The sequence below is a fragment of the Pelophylax lessonae genome (assembly GCF_965119305.1).
Source record: "Pelophylax lessonae genome assembly, chromosome: 1".
Classification (NCBI taxonomy): Eukaryota; Metazoa; Chordata; class Amphibia; order Anura; family Ranidae; genus Pelophylax; species Pelophylax lessonae.
The window spans coordinates 817,619,554-817,636,119 of NC_138768.1; the positions used below are offsets into that span (position 1 = coordinate 817,619,554).

Here is a 16,566-nt window from a genome sequence, read left to right on the forward strand (position 1 = left end):
TCCAAAAACTTCTTGGAAAAGAATTCGCAAGGCTGAGACTTGCCCTCCTGAGCTTGCAGTAGGACGGTACCGACTGCTACTGAAGAGGCATCAACCTCCATAGAAAAAGATTTCATAATGTCCGGACGTAGGAGAAAAGGGGCGGAGAGGAAGGCTGCCTTGAGTTTTTGGAAAGCATCAATGGCTGCAGGGGACCAGGACCTGGCATTGACACTCTTCTGGGTAAGAGATGTAATAGGCGCCACCACAGTTGAATAGTTATGAATGAATTAGCAATAATAATTGGTGGTGCCCAAAAAAGCTTTGGGTGGCTTTAAGACCAGAGGGCTGAGGCCACTCAGAGATGGCCCAAAGTTTGGCTTAATCCATGAAGACACCCTGACACATGATTTTGTAGCCCAGGAATGGAATGTTTGTTCAAATAGGCACTTCTCCAACTTGGTATAGAGACAATTGTCCCACAGTTGCTGCAGCACAGTTTTCACATGGAGATGATGGGTGTGTAAGTCTGGAGAGAAAATAATCATCCAGAATATCATCCAGGTATACAATAATAACACAGACGTATAATAGGTCCCGGAAGATCTCATTAACAAAGTTTTGAAAGACAGCTGGGGCATTACATAGGGCAAAGGGCATCACAAGATATTCATAATGTCCGTCCCTGGTGTTAAAGGCAGTCTTCCACTCGTCTCCTTCACTGATTCTTATAAAATTATAGGCCCCTCTAAAATCCAATTTAGTGAAAACATGAGAACCCCGCAGTCTGTCAAAGAGTTCCGAAATTAAAGGGAGAGGGTATTGGTTCTTTATGGAAATGGCGTTAAGGCCCCTATAATCGATGCATGGGTGGAGTGAACTGTCTTTTTTTTTCCACAAAGAAAAACCCGGATCCGGCAGGTTAGTTGGATTTCCTGATGAAACCCTTTTGCAGGTTTTCCTGAATGTATTCAGACATGGCTTGTGTTTCTGGGATAGAAAGAGAGTAGACACAGCCTCAGGGAGGAGAGGTTCCTGGTAACAGATCAATGGAACAGTAATAGTCTCTGTGAGGAGGAAGGCAGTCAGCGGACTTTATGCAAAAAACATCATGGAAGGACTGGTATTGGGAAGGCAAAATTGGAGCTGTGGAGGTTTCAGCCAGAGGGACGGTAGTACCTTGGACACACATCGTTCATGACACAGAGGCCCACAAGCCAATACTTGTCCAGACTTCCAATCCAGATGCGGTGAGTGTTTCTGCAACCACAGGAAGCCCGGAATGATGGGATTGGAGGATTTAGGCAGAACTCGGAAAGAAATGTCCTCACTATGCAAAACCCCAATGTGTAACGCAACGGGAGGGGTTTGAAATCGGATGGGGCCAACTGGCAAGAAGGAGCCATCTACTGTGGCCATGGAGAGAGGTATAGTCAGGGCAACAAAGGGAATGCCCAACTTGGAGGCCAAGGATTGCTCAATGAAGTTTCTGGCTGCTCCAGGGTCCACATAAACAGAGAGCTGATAAGCATTTTGAGCCCAATGGATAGACACAGGTAGAGTGAAACGAGGTAAGCGGACAGAATTAGGGGATTGGTCTAGATCACCTCCCTCAGAGTGACCTAGACCCTGGAGTTTCCTGCACGAGCTTGACAGGAGTCCAAAAGATGTCCTTTTATGCCACAGTAAAGGCACAAGCCCAAACCAAAGTGACAGGTGCGTTCCTGAGGCAAGTTTGCCCGAGTTGCACAGGTTCTTCCAAGGATTGAGAGGTTGGAGATGGAGAGGGTTCCATACGTTTTTGGGAAATCTGTGTTGAACGGCCAGAAGGAGGAGGAAGGAATCTGGATCTTCCCAGGGCCCATTTCTGGAAGCATATGTCTATTTGAATGCTCAATGCAATTAAATCATCGAGCGTAGTGGGAATGGTTCATCCAGCGAGCTCATCCTTAACATGCTCCGATAGGCCTTGCCAGAAGGTAGCGGTAAGAGCCTCATTATTCCATGTGAGTTCTGCAGCTAGTGTACGGAATTGAACTGCGTATTGGCCGGCTGTCATACCTTGCTGACGAAGACGAAGGCGAGCCCCAGCAGCAGAAGATGCTCTGCCAGGCTCGTCAAAAGTTTTCTGGAATGCATCCAAAAATGCATGGAGGTTGGAGGTAATAGGATCTTGTCATTCCCAGAGTGGGGAGGCCCCAGCAAGGGCTTCCCCAGAAAGGAGGGAGATGATATATGCCACTTTGGTTCTATCTGCTGGAAAATGGTGGCCGGGAAGATCAAAGTGGATGGAACACTTATTAATGAAGCCACGACAAGCCTTAAGGTCACCAGAAAAATTAGGTGGTGGTGGTAGACTCAGGCAGGAATTGCCAGATATTGCAGGTAACACTGGGGCCGATGAGGCAGAAGCAAGGACTGAAGAAGTCAAGGTTACAGCGGCTTGCAGATGATCCAGGCAAGAGGTAAGATCATATAAAAACAGCGTTATATGCTCTTGATTAGCCTGCTGGGAGTTAAGTCTCTGAGCTAGGTGTTACAATTGGTCTTCAGCCGGTGGTGGACTTTTTGAGGAGCTCTTGGCTTGAGCAAACTGTCACGGTTCTACGAATGTGAGCCCACAGGCAAGCAGATGACATGGGATCCCCCAGGGTGTGGAATCTAAGGGCCAGTCGGTGTTCTGTCAGGGACCCCCTCACTGGAGTTTGGACTTAGCTATGTGCTGAGCCCAGGTCACGACCCCCAAGTTCACCCTGCTCATGATGAGAGTTCCCAAAGACACAGTGCTGGCACAGATGGATGGATGGAGCAAAAGGAGAGCCGGATAACGAGCCAAAGTCAGGGCAGGCAGCAGACAAACATAATCAGGAGAACTAGCCGAGTTGGTACACAAGAGATCAGTTCACAAGAATTCAGGCAAGAATGATAACACAGAAGGGGCTTAGGAACAAGTGTTGCTCAAGCAACCAGAAACTGGTCTGAGTGGGATTTAAAATAGGGAGACACATGGGAGGCTGGACAGGAAGTAGCAGGAAGGAAGGTATAATAACCATCAGGTGAAGCAGGTGACACCCGTAGCTGCTAAGTCAGTGCAGCAAGAGCAGAGCACAGACTTGTTGAACCACAGGTGCCAGCAGACCTACAGCAGCAAAAGGTAAAAAACATATGCAAACAGTAAGACACAGATCAGCTCTGCAGCTGATCTGTGACAGCAATACGCTTGTTGATTTGGATTTTTTGTTCTGCGCCTTGACACCAGGAACACCCTCAGCCCCTCTGACACACCTGGTTAAATAAAATTTACTGCAAGCATTTATAAGAACACAAGTATATATATATATATATATATATATATATATATATATATATATATATATATATATCTTTAACTTGGCTGTGAGGTAGTACCAGGAAAAGGACTGTTTAGTGGTAAATAAACTCAATATATTGGTACGGGTTAAAATAAATGGTGGGTAGAGTATAAATGAACACAGAAGGTAGGTTTAGACACAGTCTGCTAGACAGTATAATCACTATGCCAAGGTAACTTAGAATAGAGTTTTGTAAAACTAGACTGGGATTAACTCATAAATCAGCAAAGTCAGCAATAAGCAGTGCATATAAGCATTATAATAATATTATAACTAGTCTAGAGTGCATTCTAGGAGAATGGCTGTGATATGGTGCAATGTCCCTTGAGAGATACCTCTTAGCATAAGCAATAGGTAAAGGTAACTGTGTAACAGTTGCAAAGGGACAGTCTTTAGTCCTAACTGCTCAGCCGAATAGCGTTGGGGCCCAGTTGTTCCTTTGGTGTGCATGAGAATAGTACTGTTCGAGCCTGCAAGCAGCAATAAGGCTACTAGCTAGCTGTATGGTTAGTTCCTAAATGGCTCAGTATCTATCTTTAGCAGCAGTAAAACCCAACAGCAGCAGCTCACCAGTCCCAGCAATATTGAAACTCCCCAAACAGTCACACATCAATAAGTCCACTCTCTGCCCTGCACCTAGGTGATTCTGGCTGCTGGCACACCTGGACTCAGCACTCCAGATCCCGCTCACGCCACCATTATGCAGAAGTGGTGATGCACACTGAACAGCGATGTGCACTCTCCGGTCTCCCTCACTGCAAGCCGAAGCTGTGTGCTGTACAGTATGAAAAAAATGCCACATTTTCTCCTCCTCCTTGCCATCTCTCTTTGGGAAATGCAGTTAAATAGCTCTTGATTACAGTAGAGGCTCTCTCTTCTGAACTACAGTTCCCACAGTACAGTACTGCCTGACTCAGTCTATTAAACTCTTCCTGCTTAGCAGCACCCTCCTGTTGCTGATATAGTTATTAACCAGTTCAGCACCGCAGGAGCTACAGGGAGCAAGTGCAGCCAATGTTTCTCTTATTATCCATTCTTAGCAAAGAACTTGGCTATCAATCTTATATTTCTTTTAGTTTTGGATATGTAGCATGGTCCCCGTAGGGCTTGCTGTATGATGACTTCTTGGACTTCCTCTGATTACCTGCAGACAATCACTAGGGGACAGTTCACACATCCATCCTTACTCCCAATGGCTCGTCACTCAATAAATAGTCCAGGGTTTTTGTTTTTATATTTTTTGTGGAACTTGGATGGGAGAAAGGAATAGTGGGATACTCCAACTTGAACTATTTACAGTTGATAAGGACAACTCTCACTTGGCCTCACCAGGATACTTGTGGAAGCAGACACACACTGCTTTAACCATACTGTCACTTGAACTGAACACTTAAGTCTTCTTGCTCTCTCTAGCAGCAGACTTGTTGCAACTATTTTATCTTCAGAACACTCTCTAGCATCCCCTTGACTGACACCCGTCCACTGACTCTTCTAGCAGAAGGGGTGGCCCTCTCAGGACAGGCCCCACAACACAGATCTGTATTCACTGTAGGCAGAATCAGATCCTCTCCAGTGTCTCCCCTTCAGTCAGCTCTGCAGGACCGCTGGGTTCAGCTTCTCTCTGACTCTCCGGCCCTCAGGTCAACCCCCTGAAGGCCGCATGAGAGCTTCTACAGAGGAGGAGCCGCCGCCCCTCCCTCAAGGTCCCTTGCTCTCCAGCGGAAAGGCCCCGAGCACATGTGTCCTTGGAATTTATACAGTATCCCAGCATGCACTGAGGCATTTTCCTCTGGCAATCACCAGGGCTATACTAAATGCCTGTGTACACATTTTTTAGGTTTCCTCTCAATATCCAATATGCCTCCCTATTGGACCAGTGTGAAACACTTCATACAAATTGAGCTGCACCTGAGCACCATGAGCAGACCTCACCAGCAGATCCTGATCTCTGGTAGGCAGAGATCATTATAAATTCACCTGGCAATCCTTTTGGTAAACAGAAAAGATCCAAAAACAATATTCTCTCTTCTAGCACATACTTAGGAGGGCGCTAGAGATAGAGTAGTGAAGGGTTAATGCAAGAGGGAATCCCCTTTTAGAAAGTTGTCACAGGAACAAGTAATTCTATTGGAAGATTTACCCTTACCTCTTGTAGTTACAACTGTAAAATTCTGGATTTGGACTTACAGTAGCTTTCTGTCTTGATGACACCACAACATATGGAGAGGATAAATCTACTTTACCTAGTAGGCACAAAACTGAAAAAAAAAAAAAAAAAGTTTGGTCTATACTTACACTTATCTGATTTTACTTACTGCCTAAGGCTGATGACTGTAGGGCTATAAACCTGCAGATTATGGGAATTACTGTCTAGGAAAGATTTATTGAGCACTCTAAGCTGCCAGTGTCAGAGTTTTGAGAAATGTGCACTGCAAATATTGAAACCCTTTCTTCACATCGGTGTTTTATTATTAAAGTTGCTCGTGAGAAGACAATTCCCTTCAATTCAAGGAGTGCAAAAGGAGAGAATAGACGGTAAAGGGAAAATATAATGGTTTTCAGACTGTTTTGTTTGAAATATTTTGTTAAGTGCTTATCTGGCATTGGCCGTGTTCAGTGCTGAGTTCCCAGTGCCTCCCTGACCCCCTGATGTGAACAAGAAACTTTGGCTGACCCTAAAGCTTAACTGTATCTCTCAGCCAACCCTAAAGCTTAACCATTACCCTATATACAATATATACAATATATATATATATATATATTTACAACCCTTATATTATAACACCTAACCATTAAAGGAGTTCTATGGTCGCTTCAAACACTTTCATTTTATAACAACAGCATTGTAATATCAATACAAACAATAGTTATAGCTGGCAATCCAATATAGGCTTACTTGAAAAAACTCCTTTCATGATGTGAGTGCTGCCTGTCTGCTGGCCGCCTCTTTCTACAACTTCCTGGATTCCCTGCATGTTTTTCAGCTTCTCCTCTGCTGTTTACTTTCCATTTCTAAGGACTATATATCCCATGGTACTTTGCTGCCTGCAAGCAGTGAATCCTGTAATGACTCCGCCTCCTGAAACTCCTCCTCTCAGCACCTCTGAAGTTCAGAAGCCAGGCTCTGTGAAATGTATGACAAATCAGTGCTACTCACAGGAAATAGTGACTACGTGTCACAGAATTTAAGGCAGTAAATGTGTAGGGATCTTCACAAAATAAGTTTACATCAGGATCATTTAGAGTAATGGGAGTAGGCTAGAAATAATTAGGATATAATATGGAAATGAAAATATGATTTTACATTTTCACCATAGATACAGGGAATAATAATAAAGGGCATTTATAGTGTCTTTGTGTATGCATGTATACACATAACGCCAATTAAAGCGGCCATCTAACGTGGCATTGGGTGGCATTGAGATTGGAGTTTCCATACTGGATACTCATTGCATGTTCAGCCCCTGGGCAGCACACTGCCATTGGTTGTTATAGTGCAAGCGGGTGCTTGCACACTTACAACCAACCGCACTGTGCAGCCAAGACCACCAGTGTCCAAAGAACCAAGGTCAGAGGAGGCTCTAATAATGGCCACCACTTAGCCCTGTGTTTACCTGTGTGTACATATATACACTATATATACACTCTATATTACCAAATGTATTGGGGCCTCTGCCTTTTTACGCACATGAACTTTAATGGCATCCCAGTCTTAGTCTGTAGGGTTCAATATTGAGCTGGCCCAGCATTTGCAGCTATAACAGCTTCAACTAAACTGGGAAGGCTGTCCACAAGGTTTAGGAGTGTGTCTATGGGAATGTTTGACTATTCTTCAAGAAGCGCATTTGTGAGATCAGGCACTGTTGTTGGATAAGAAGGCCTGGCTCACAGTCTCTGGTCTAATTCATCCCAAAGGTGTTCTATTGGGTTGAGGTCAGGACTGTTGAGGCAGGCCAGTCAAGTTCCTCCAACCCAAACTCGCTCATACATGTTGTTATGGATCTTGCATTGTGCACTGATGTGCAGTCATGTTGGAACAGGAAGGGGCCATCCCCAAACTGTTCCCACAATATTAGGAGCATTGTCCAAAATGTCTTGGTATTCTGAAGCCTTAAGAGTTCCCTTCACCATAACTATAGGGCCAAGCCCAACCCCTGAAAAACAACCGCACTCCAAAATCCCCCCTTCACCAAATGATTTGGACTAGTGCACAAAGCAAGGTCCATAAAAACAAGGATAAGGGAGTTTGGGGTGGAGGAACTTGACTGGCCTGTACAGAGTTCTAAACTTAACCCGATAGAACACCTTTGGGATGAATTAGAGTGGAGACTGCGAGCCAGGCCTTCTCGTCCACATCAGTGCCTAACCTCACAAATGCGCTTCTAGAAGAATGGTCAAATATTCCCATAGACTCACTCCTAAACCTTGTGGACAGCTTTCTTAGAAGAGTTGAAGCTGTTATAGCTGCCAAGGGTGGGCCAACTCAATATTGAACCCTACGCAACCTTATGTGCGTGTAACAGCAGGCGTTCCAATACTTTTGGTAATATACTGTGTATATATATATATATATATATATATATATATAAACTATGCATCTAGGAAAACTAGTTATAGATTATTGTAAAGTTAACCAAAATATGCTGATGTTGCTAAATTTGCCCTGTGCATGTAGGCATCAAAAACTCTGGTTTTGAAAGGACTAAGGGATTGTTCACACCTGCAACAACCCTTGCTGCTCCTCTGAAATGTGATCCATTGTGGATCGCTTTTCTGAGGGAGGTTGTTAGGCTGCCTGTGTAAATACTGTGCAGTCTATGTTGCTGGCTGCAGGCCTTTCTTAATAAGCTGTGGAGTAAACAATTTGGCCACATGCCTCCAGCCCTAGGCATGTGGCAGTCATGGCTCAGGAGGCACCCTATTTAGCCATTATAAACCTGTGATATCTTGTGATAGGGTTTCCTGGATAATTAAGTAAACTCCTGTATGATGTGATTCTGTACAGACCCTTGACTATGTTTACTGAATTTCCCTCGTATCTGCTGCCTGTCATGACCCTTAGCTACATTTGCTGGAAACTTTCTTGTCTGTTCCCAATGCTTCAGTCAGCTCTATTTATCCTTGCCTTTTGTACCTGTATCACGCTCTAGTGTGTGCTACGGTACTAGGAGTGGCAGAGTAGGAAATTTTACCTGACTCATGTTACAGTCTGTGAGTCCTAATTGGGTTAGGGTTTACTAGAGTTCAGGGCTGGGTATCAGGGTTAATCCTGGCAGCTTTCTGATGCCTCCCCCTGGTGTCTGGAAGGTTGGAGAACTTTCTAGAATTAGAAGGCAGGGGTTAGGAGAAGCTGCCATGAATATTTATAGGGCCTTGACCAATCCCCAGTGGAGGGCTGGCAGGGGGCAGAAACAACCCCATAAATAGACGTGGGCCATGCCAGCAAAGCAAGTCGGGTGGAAGATGGAGATGCATAGTTGAGGAGGCTGTCGGTGGCCCTGAGGGGTACCCCCTAGTCTGGGTTGGATGTCCTGCCATGTACAGGTGCTCAGGTGCTGGATGGATCCTGCCATTGAAACAAAGGGAGGAGGCTTTCCTGGAGGCACGGGAGCAAAGAGAGGATAGAGCAAGTAGTTCAACACTGTTGGGGACTAACAAAGGGGGGAAGACTGCCACATGTAGCCAGTCTCCCTTGAAGGAAGCAGTGGGCTTAATTCTTCTACCTTTCCCTGAAAAATCTCCAGCAAGTTAGTCGGGTGGGCTGGTAAAGAGTCAGCTGGGTGGGCAGGTGAAGAGACAGCTAGGTGGGCTGGTGAAGAGTCAGCTGGGTGGGCTGGTGAAGAGTCAGTTGGTTGGGCTGGTGAAGAGAGTCAGCCGGGTGGGCTGGTGAAGAGTCAGCTGGGTGGGCAGGTGAACAGCCAGCTGGGTGGGCTGGTGAAGAGTCAGCAGGGTGGGCTGGTGAAGAGTCAGCTGGTTAGGCTGGTGTAGAGAGTCAGCCGGTTGGGCTGGTGAGGAAACATCCAGGAGGACTGGTAAAAGAGCCATTTGCAGCCAGGTGGGCGAGCATTGTCTGAAGCACTTAAAGTTGTACATAGGAAGATGTCCCTGAAGTTATTGTTGCCCTTAAGTGGGCATCCCATAACCTCCTATCCCCATCCAAGTTTAAACAACAAAACAAAGCTATGGACTGTTTTCTGACTTTGCGTGCCTCTGAAGATTCAGTGTGTCTGGCTGTGCAGGAGTGGGGGGGGGGGGGGTCCCTGTTCATCTGCAACTCCTATGTGGGATGTGCTATATACCTTTTCCTGTGAGCCTGTTAGCCACACTTATATCCAGAGTATATAGTTTAAGTCTTGGGGCATCTGAGTACTAGTAGACACACTGGCCTTAGGGGAAAAGTGGCTGATAGAGGTGAAGTATATTGTAAGTGTATACTCGTACTAAAGCATTTGCAGAGGTTTTGAAGCCTATCTCCAGGGAATACAAAAAGTGCACTGCAATGCTTGTTTATACCTAGGGGAACAGGAAAAGGCACTTTTAATTACCTTATGTCTTGATTAAGCAGGAGGTAGATCTCAAATCTTCTCCCTTTTAGTCTGACCTTTGGGTGTTCCCTTGATTTCATCATGTACAATGCAGGACTATTGGACCTGCATTGTACTTGATGGCATCATAGTCTCTGCAACTGCCATAGCATAACCGAGAAGAGACTGTGGGATTGGGTCTTACAGCATGGGGGTAAGGAAAGGGGCATTAGGTAAGTAAAAGCCCCTGTTCCAGTTTCTCTAGGCATAAACAAATGTTCAACATCTGCAGTTGATGTATGTAGGAGGGTGGGGGGGGGTGGGGATGGGGCACTGCAATTGGTCTTTATCAGAAGTTCAGCTTTAAACCTTCATTACTCTATCCCAGAAAAAAATAAATACATTTTTGACTATGCATACACTTAAATGATTTTTGCATTTTATATTGGCCTAGAGTTGGACTAATATGGGCTAATATGTGTTAAAAGTGCATACACTGTATGGGCACATCTACCATCCAATAGTATCTAAAGCTTTTTCATTTTAATTTTTAATTTTACTTTTAGAGGTGCTTTAATGGTTAAATTTCCCATGGCATGACTTCACAGAATACAGCACTTTAAACCGTGAACACATTTCCCTAATGTATCACATGAAAATTACCAGCGGGGGAGTCCTGCCTTTTAAAAACCAAATTTGTTTAGTCAGCATTGTAAGGTTTATTTTATTGCAGAAATTCCAACCAACTGGCACACAGACTGTTCCAATAATTTCGTAAAAAAAAAAAAAAAAATCCACAGTACATGGTAGATGTAAGCTGCATATAAACTGCAGGGTCTTAAGGTTTAGAATCATTGCTGGACAAAGAGGACCCTCTGCAGGCATAAATAGCACAGTCCCTCCTTTTTCCCCTCATCAGAAGAGCTCAGTTGCCAGCAGACACAAGTGCCCCCAGACTGCAAGGACGCTGTAATACTAAACTAGTAAGTACGAGCCTACCTTCTCCTCTTTGTACATAGCACTGCTACAAGCTGCAAGCCATGGCAAGAAGACCCTGCATGAACTTACCACAACCCTTTCCCACAACTCTTTGTCCCTTTGTGGAACTTTCCTTGTAAGTGCTAACTCTACATTTTTAACTACTAAAACTTCAAAATGAAGTTCTGTATTTTGAGTTCTCTAAACTTTATTGTTACAAACTTAATTTTACACTCTTTCAAGAGGCTCTTCCTCTGTCAATCATCCAATGAAGTGCCCTCAAGCTACTACTGTAGATATATTTTGAGCACTTAGACTCAATTCACTAAACTTTAATTGTAATTTGACTTCAGGCTTAATTCACAAACCTTGACATAGGGATGGGTGTCTTTAGTTTTGGCCATGTGATTGCAATTTTCAACTCTAATTGGACACAGAAAAAAATAACTTAAAAAAAAAAAAAAGAATATATATATATATATATATATATATATATATATATATATATATATATACACATATATACATTTTTCCTGCTGTGTAATGGTGGCAATTAATTTATTTTCTGATTAATTTCTCTTGATAGGAATAATTGATCTATAATGGACAACATAGTCAATATGCCACACACAGGAAAGTGGATTTTGATCAATATCTATGAAAATTGATCATTAGTTATAGATTGCATCTCTGTGTTAACCGTGTATTCTCATAATCTGGTTGACTGAAATACAATCAAATCCATGGCCAAAGCAAAGGGCTTATGTGTTAATCAATGTAAAATGGTCGAGAGTTTTCCGCCCTCGACTCAATTTGATCGAATCTGATCTAAATTCAATCTAAATCCATTGGAAGGGAAGTTATGCCTACTGTATTGTTTGCTAATTCAATTGTTTTAATCAACTCGCACATCAGTTGAATAATAAAATCGAAGCGTGTATGGCCACCAATAGCTTTGTGAATTGAGCATAATATTTGTTATCATCAGCAATGACAGATGAAAATAAAATAACAGTCACTTAGCTGATAGTAACAAATGTTAAAGCTTAGTGAATTGAGCCTTTTGAAGTTAATAACTGCAAGATATGGAAAATAAACATAGCAATATATATAAAAGTTACTGAACTTTAAAAATCAGTTTTTAACCCCATGTTTAGCCTATGTCTTGTTTCTTATATTTTAGGCTACAAACATTCAAATCGAGTTCTATTTTTGAATAGTTTAAACTTTCCACTCTGTGGAACTTTACTTATAATATTTCTTAAAGGAGCCCCATTTGGTTTAAAAGAGGGGCACTGGCATATTAGTAACTCCAAAGTTTTTTTTAAAGTTGAACTCTATTAAAAGACAAAGAAAGAAAAATCGACATGGTTCAATCTTTCTGTAGACTCTGAACTTTTGTTTTTGGGTGTTATCCTATAAGCAAAAAAAAAAAAATCCCATTTTGGTTAGAGCAAGGGAGGGTTATAACCCCTGTCAGGTTTTTTTTTTCCTTTACCATCTGTGTCCCATTGCGGAGAATTCCCTTTGCGTCCTGTCCCATAGCCAAACAGGAAGTGAGAGGAAATCCCTGCAAATTAAGGTCCCCATATTTAGTGTCCCCATTGGAAGATGTCCCCTTTTTGCTTTTCTGAGGACAATCCATAATTTGGGATCTTATTTTATTTTCACTTTCAATGATAATGGTAAACAGGACAACTAGAGATGCTGAATCTCCCTAATGGGGGCACAGACAGCAATAAAAACTGACAATTGTTCTCATCCCTCTCCACTCCATCCAAAGCTAAAAAAAAGTTTTGTCTTTAGTTATACTTTAAAAAACTTTCCTGTGTGCTTATATCGCAAGCAACCTTAGTAAACAACAAATGATTTTAGCACATTGTACCAGAAATTGAATTCACTAGAGACTAAAGTTAATTATTCAAATAGATACACCCATCCTAACATTCATTTATCATATTGGGGAAATGTCACATTAAGGGCTCTTTCACATGGTCCGTGCTGCTCAGCAGGGGATCATAAACATAGATCGCCGCTGAGCAGGAAGGTGACACCTCCCTCTCCACTCTGTGTGCAGAGAGGGAGGTGTCAGAGCCCCATGCATCTCTATGGGGGAATCAGATGAGAGCGGACCGCCTGTCCGCTCTCATCCGATCCCATCCGATCCGATCCCCTGGACGGATGTAAAATAGGGTTTCCATCCGTCCGGATTTCACAGACAGGATCGGATCCGGATGGCAGCGGTTGTCAGCGGACATGTCACCGCTGACATCCGCTGCCCCATAGGGATGCATGGAGCATCTGATCAGATCCGCCTAAAAAACTGACAGGCAGATCTAATCGGAGCGCTCGTGTGAAAGAGCCCTTACAAGCACATTATTTTTAGTAACAAAGTTTTTTACAAAGAACAAGTCATCAATGTGTATTGGTACTAATTTGAATTCTTAGTGCCGGTTCACACTATAGCATGTGCGGCGATCGCATGTAATATCAGAGCGCACTGCTCCTTCATTACATGCGATCGGATGTGCAGTGCGAATTCAGCCATACACTTTGTATGGCTAAATTCGCACTGCACCCGCACAAAAGTCGCACATGAGGCATTTTTTCAGTCGCATCAGGATCGGATCGCACAGTGGTTCACACTTGTGCGATCCGATCCTGTGCGAACTGTCACATCGCACTGCGAGATGCGATCAAACTGGGGGTGTTGTTAACATTTCATTGACATCCCCAGCGTATCGCATATGGCAGTGTGAACTGCCAGATGTGCGTTTGCGATGCGGGAACAGGCTGCGAATTCGCAGCCTTCCCGCATCGCACAAGTGTGACCCGGCACTCACTCTTAAAATGTTAGAAAGAACAACCTTGCCCCACAGGGTTTGCTTGATTTCTGATTTTCTTTCAAAGCAGAATTGTCAGACTGAGCGTCAGGTTAAAAAAACAACTTATTTTCTACCTGAACGCATTCGCTGATAACACACACTCAAAAATCCATATAAAAAAGGTGCTGTCAGGATTACATGAAAGAAATCTTGTCTAAATGGCAGTTTTACTTCCTTCTAACTGCCTGGACAGAGTGTCAGTTATCTGCCGCAAACTCAAGCAGAAAAGAAGCCAGCCTGCATGGGGGGACTTGTGGACAGACACTGGGCTGACAGTTCTGCCCAGACAGGAAGAGAATACAAGTGAATGACAGAAAACATAGCTATTCTTGAGACATTTTAACCACTTCTGGACCGGAAGGATTTGCCTCCTAATGACCAGGCCTTTTTCTGCGATTCGGCACTGCGTTACTTTAGAGGACAATTGTGTGGTTGTGCGCCGCTGTACCTAAACAAAATTGATGTCTTTTTTTCCCAACAAATAGAGCTTTCTTTTGGTGGTATTTGATCACCTGTGCGATTTTTATTTTTTGCTCTATAAACAAAAAAAGAGCAACAATTCTGAAGAAAAAAAACAGTATTTTTCACTTTCTGCTATAATATTCCCCAAAAAAATTTAAAAATCAAATTTTTTTAACACTTTAGACCAATTTGATTTCTGCTACATATTTTTGGTTAAAAAAATCACAATAAGCGTATTTTGATTGATTTGCGCAAAAGTTATCGCGTCTACTAACTAAGGGAAAGATTTATGTCATTTTTTTTCTAGTAATGGCGGTGATCTGCGATTTTTAGCGGGACTGCGACATTGGGGCGGACAGATCGGACCCCTAACTGACATATTTGGTGGGACCAGTGACATTACCACAGTAATCAGTGCTAAAAATACGCACTGTTACTGTAATAATGTCAATGGCAGGGAAAGGGTTACTACAGTGGGTCATGATACGGATGTCAGCATAAGTGTTTGCAAAAGAGAGAAAAAGCAGCGCTATCCAAGGTTAGTATAATGGAAACTAGGAGAACAGCCCATAAGAGAAAGTCATATTTATTTGGAAAGACATATATGGATCAATTAAGGAGTTCCAAACCTCCTATACTAAACCTATACTAACCTTGGATATCGCTGCTTTTTCTCTCTTTTGCAAACATTAACACAGTGGGTGATCAAGGGGTTAAATGTAAGCCTAGGGGAGTGATTCTAACTGTATGGGGGCGGGGCTTGTGGAATGATCACAGAGACCTGTGATCCTATATAGAAGGATCACAGATGCTCTGTGATCATTCCAGAGAGAAGAACGGTCGGCTGTGTTTACAATAGCTGACCGTCCTTCTTTTTTCAGCGGGGAGCGATTATGGGTCCCCGGCGGCAGTTGGAGCAGCCTGCCCCATGCATCGGAGTCCCCGCTGCCGAGTGGGGGCGGGAGCGCACGCCCCCTAGCTGCAGGTGCGCGACTGACGTAGGGCTACGTTGGTTCGCCCAGGAGGGCCATCCTGCCGCATTATATCTGTGGCGGGCGGTTCTGAAGAGGTTAATAACAACGTAAGAGTGGAGATAAGAATTCCAACAAATGCCAAGTCTTAACTTTATTGCTACAGGACAAAGACAACAAAGCTCACTTTACAGCTCTTTACATTGCAATTGGCTGTGGCTTTTTGAATACAGTATGTAAAACTGTTACTATAAAAAACACAAAAGACAAATAAAGCATATGTTATTATGTTAGATCACTAACAGATTTTGTTTTTACAATAGTAACTTTCAGGCACTTTTTTATGATATGCCAGACTTCAAAAAAAATGTTTTTTTTCCATAATTTTTTTTTTTCCATAATGTTTTTTAAGTTCTGTTACTAAATTTTAAACTTTTACATTTCCAATGTCTGTGCTTTGCACATGCTCATAAATAGAAGACAATAATTCTGATTTACTAAAGAGTTCAAGTGAAAAAGCTTTATTGTAGTCAGCGTGGACTCACTTTACCTCAATTACAATCAGTAAATAGGCCCATGGGACTACAACTGAAGGAAATAGAAAGGTACTCTGGGTCATCCCTGTCATGACCTAAATGTCAAGGCTAAATTTAGCAGCATCATCATGCAGTGATTAACTTGGCTATACCTTAATATGTAATTTGCATGCCTAATGTATATTAAAACATTTTAAGGACATATAAGGCCTTTATGTGGTACACCATTGTAACCAAAACCCTACTATTCTTTTATTATTATTTATTTACCATTACACAAATGTAAAAGGAAAATAAACGTTATATATAAAATAAATGCTGTATATACAGTAACAAAAAAAAAAAAATATATATATATATATATACACAGTATATATACATATATATATATATATATATATATATATATATATATATATATACACATATATATACAGTATATATATATATATATATATATATATATATATATATATATATATATATATATACAGTATATAGATATATATATATATATATATATATATATATATATATATATATATATATATATATATATATACACACACACAGTATTTCACAAAAGTGAGTACACCCCTCACATTTGATTATATATTTTCATGTGACAACACTGAAGAAATTACACTTTGCTACAATGTAAAGTAGTGAGTGTACAGCTTGTATAACAGTGTAAATTTTCTGTCCCCTCAAAATAACTCAACACACAGACAATAATGTCTAAACCGCTGGCAACAAAAATGAGTACACCCTTAAGTGACAATGTCCAAATAGGGCCTAATTAGCCATTTTCCCTCCCCGGTGTCATGTAACTCGTTAGTGTTACAAGGTCTCAGGTCTGA

The 16,566-nt window shown here is 42.3% G+C and overlaps 1 protein-coding gene across 2 annotated transcripts in view; it reads left to right on the plus strand.

The window, feature by feature from the left end:
* The first annotated feature begins 10,739 nt into the window (after positions 1 to 10,739).
* The window catches only part of SPON2 (spondin 2), a 35,698-nt gene continuing 29,871 nt past the window's right edge, over positions 10,740 to 16,566 (plus strand). The window contains exon 1 of one of the 2 annotated variants that reach the window (XM_082247549.1): positions 10,740 to 10,857. The gene's annotated coding sequence lies outside the window, so the exon portion shown is untranslated. Of the gene's footprint in view, positions 10,858 to 10,888; positions 10,989 to 16,566 lie in introns of those variants that run through there. The other variant, XM_082247550.1, reaches the window with a different exon arrangement.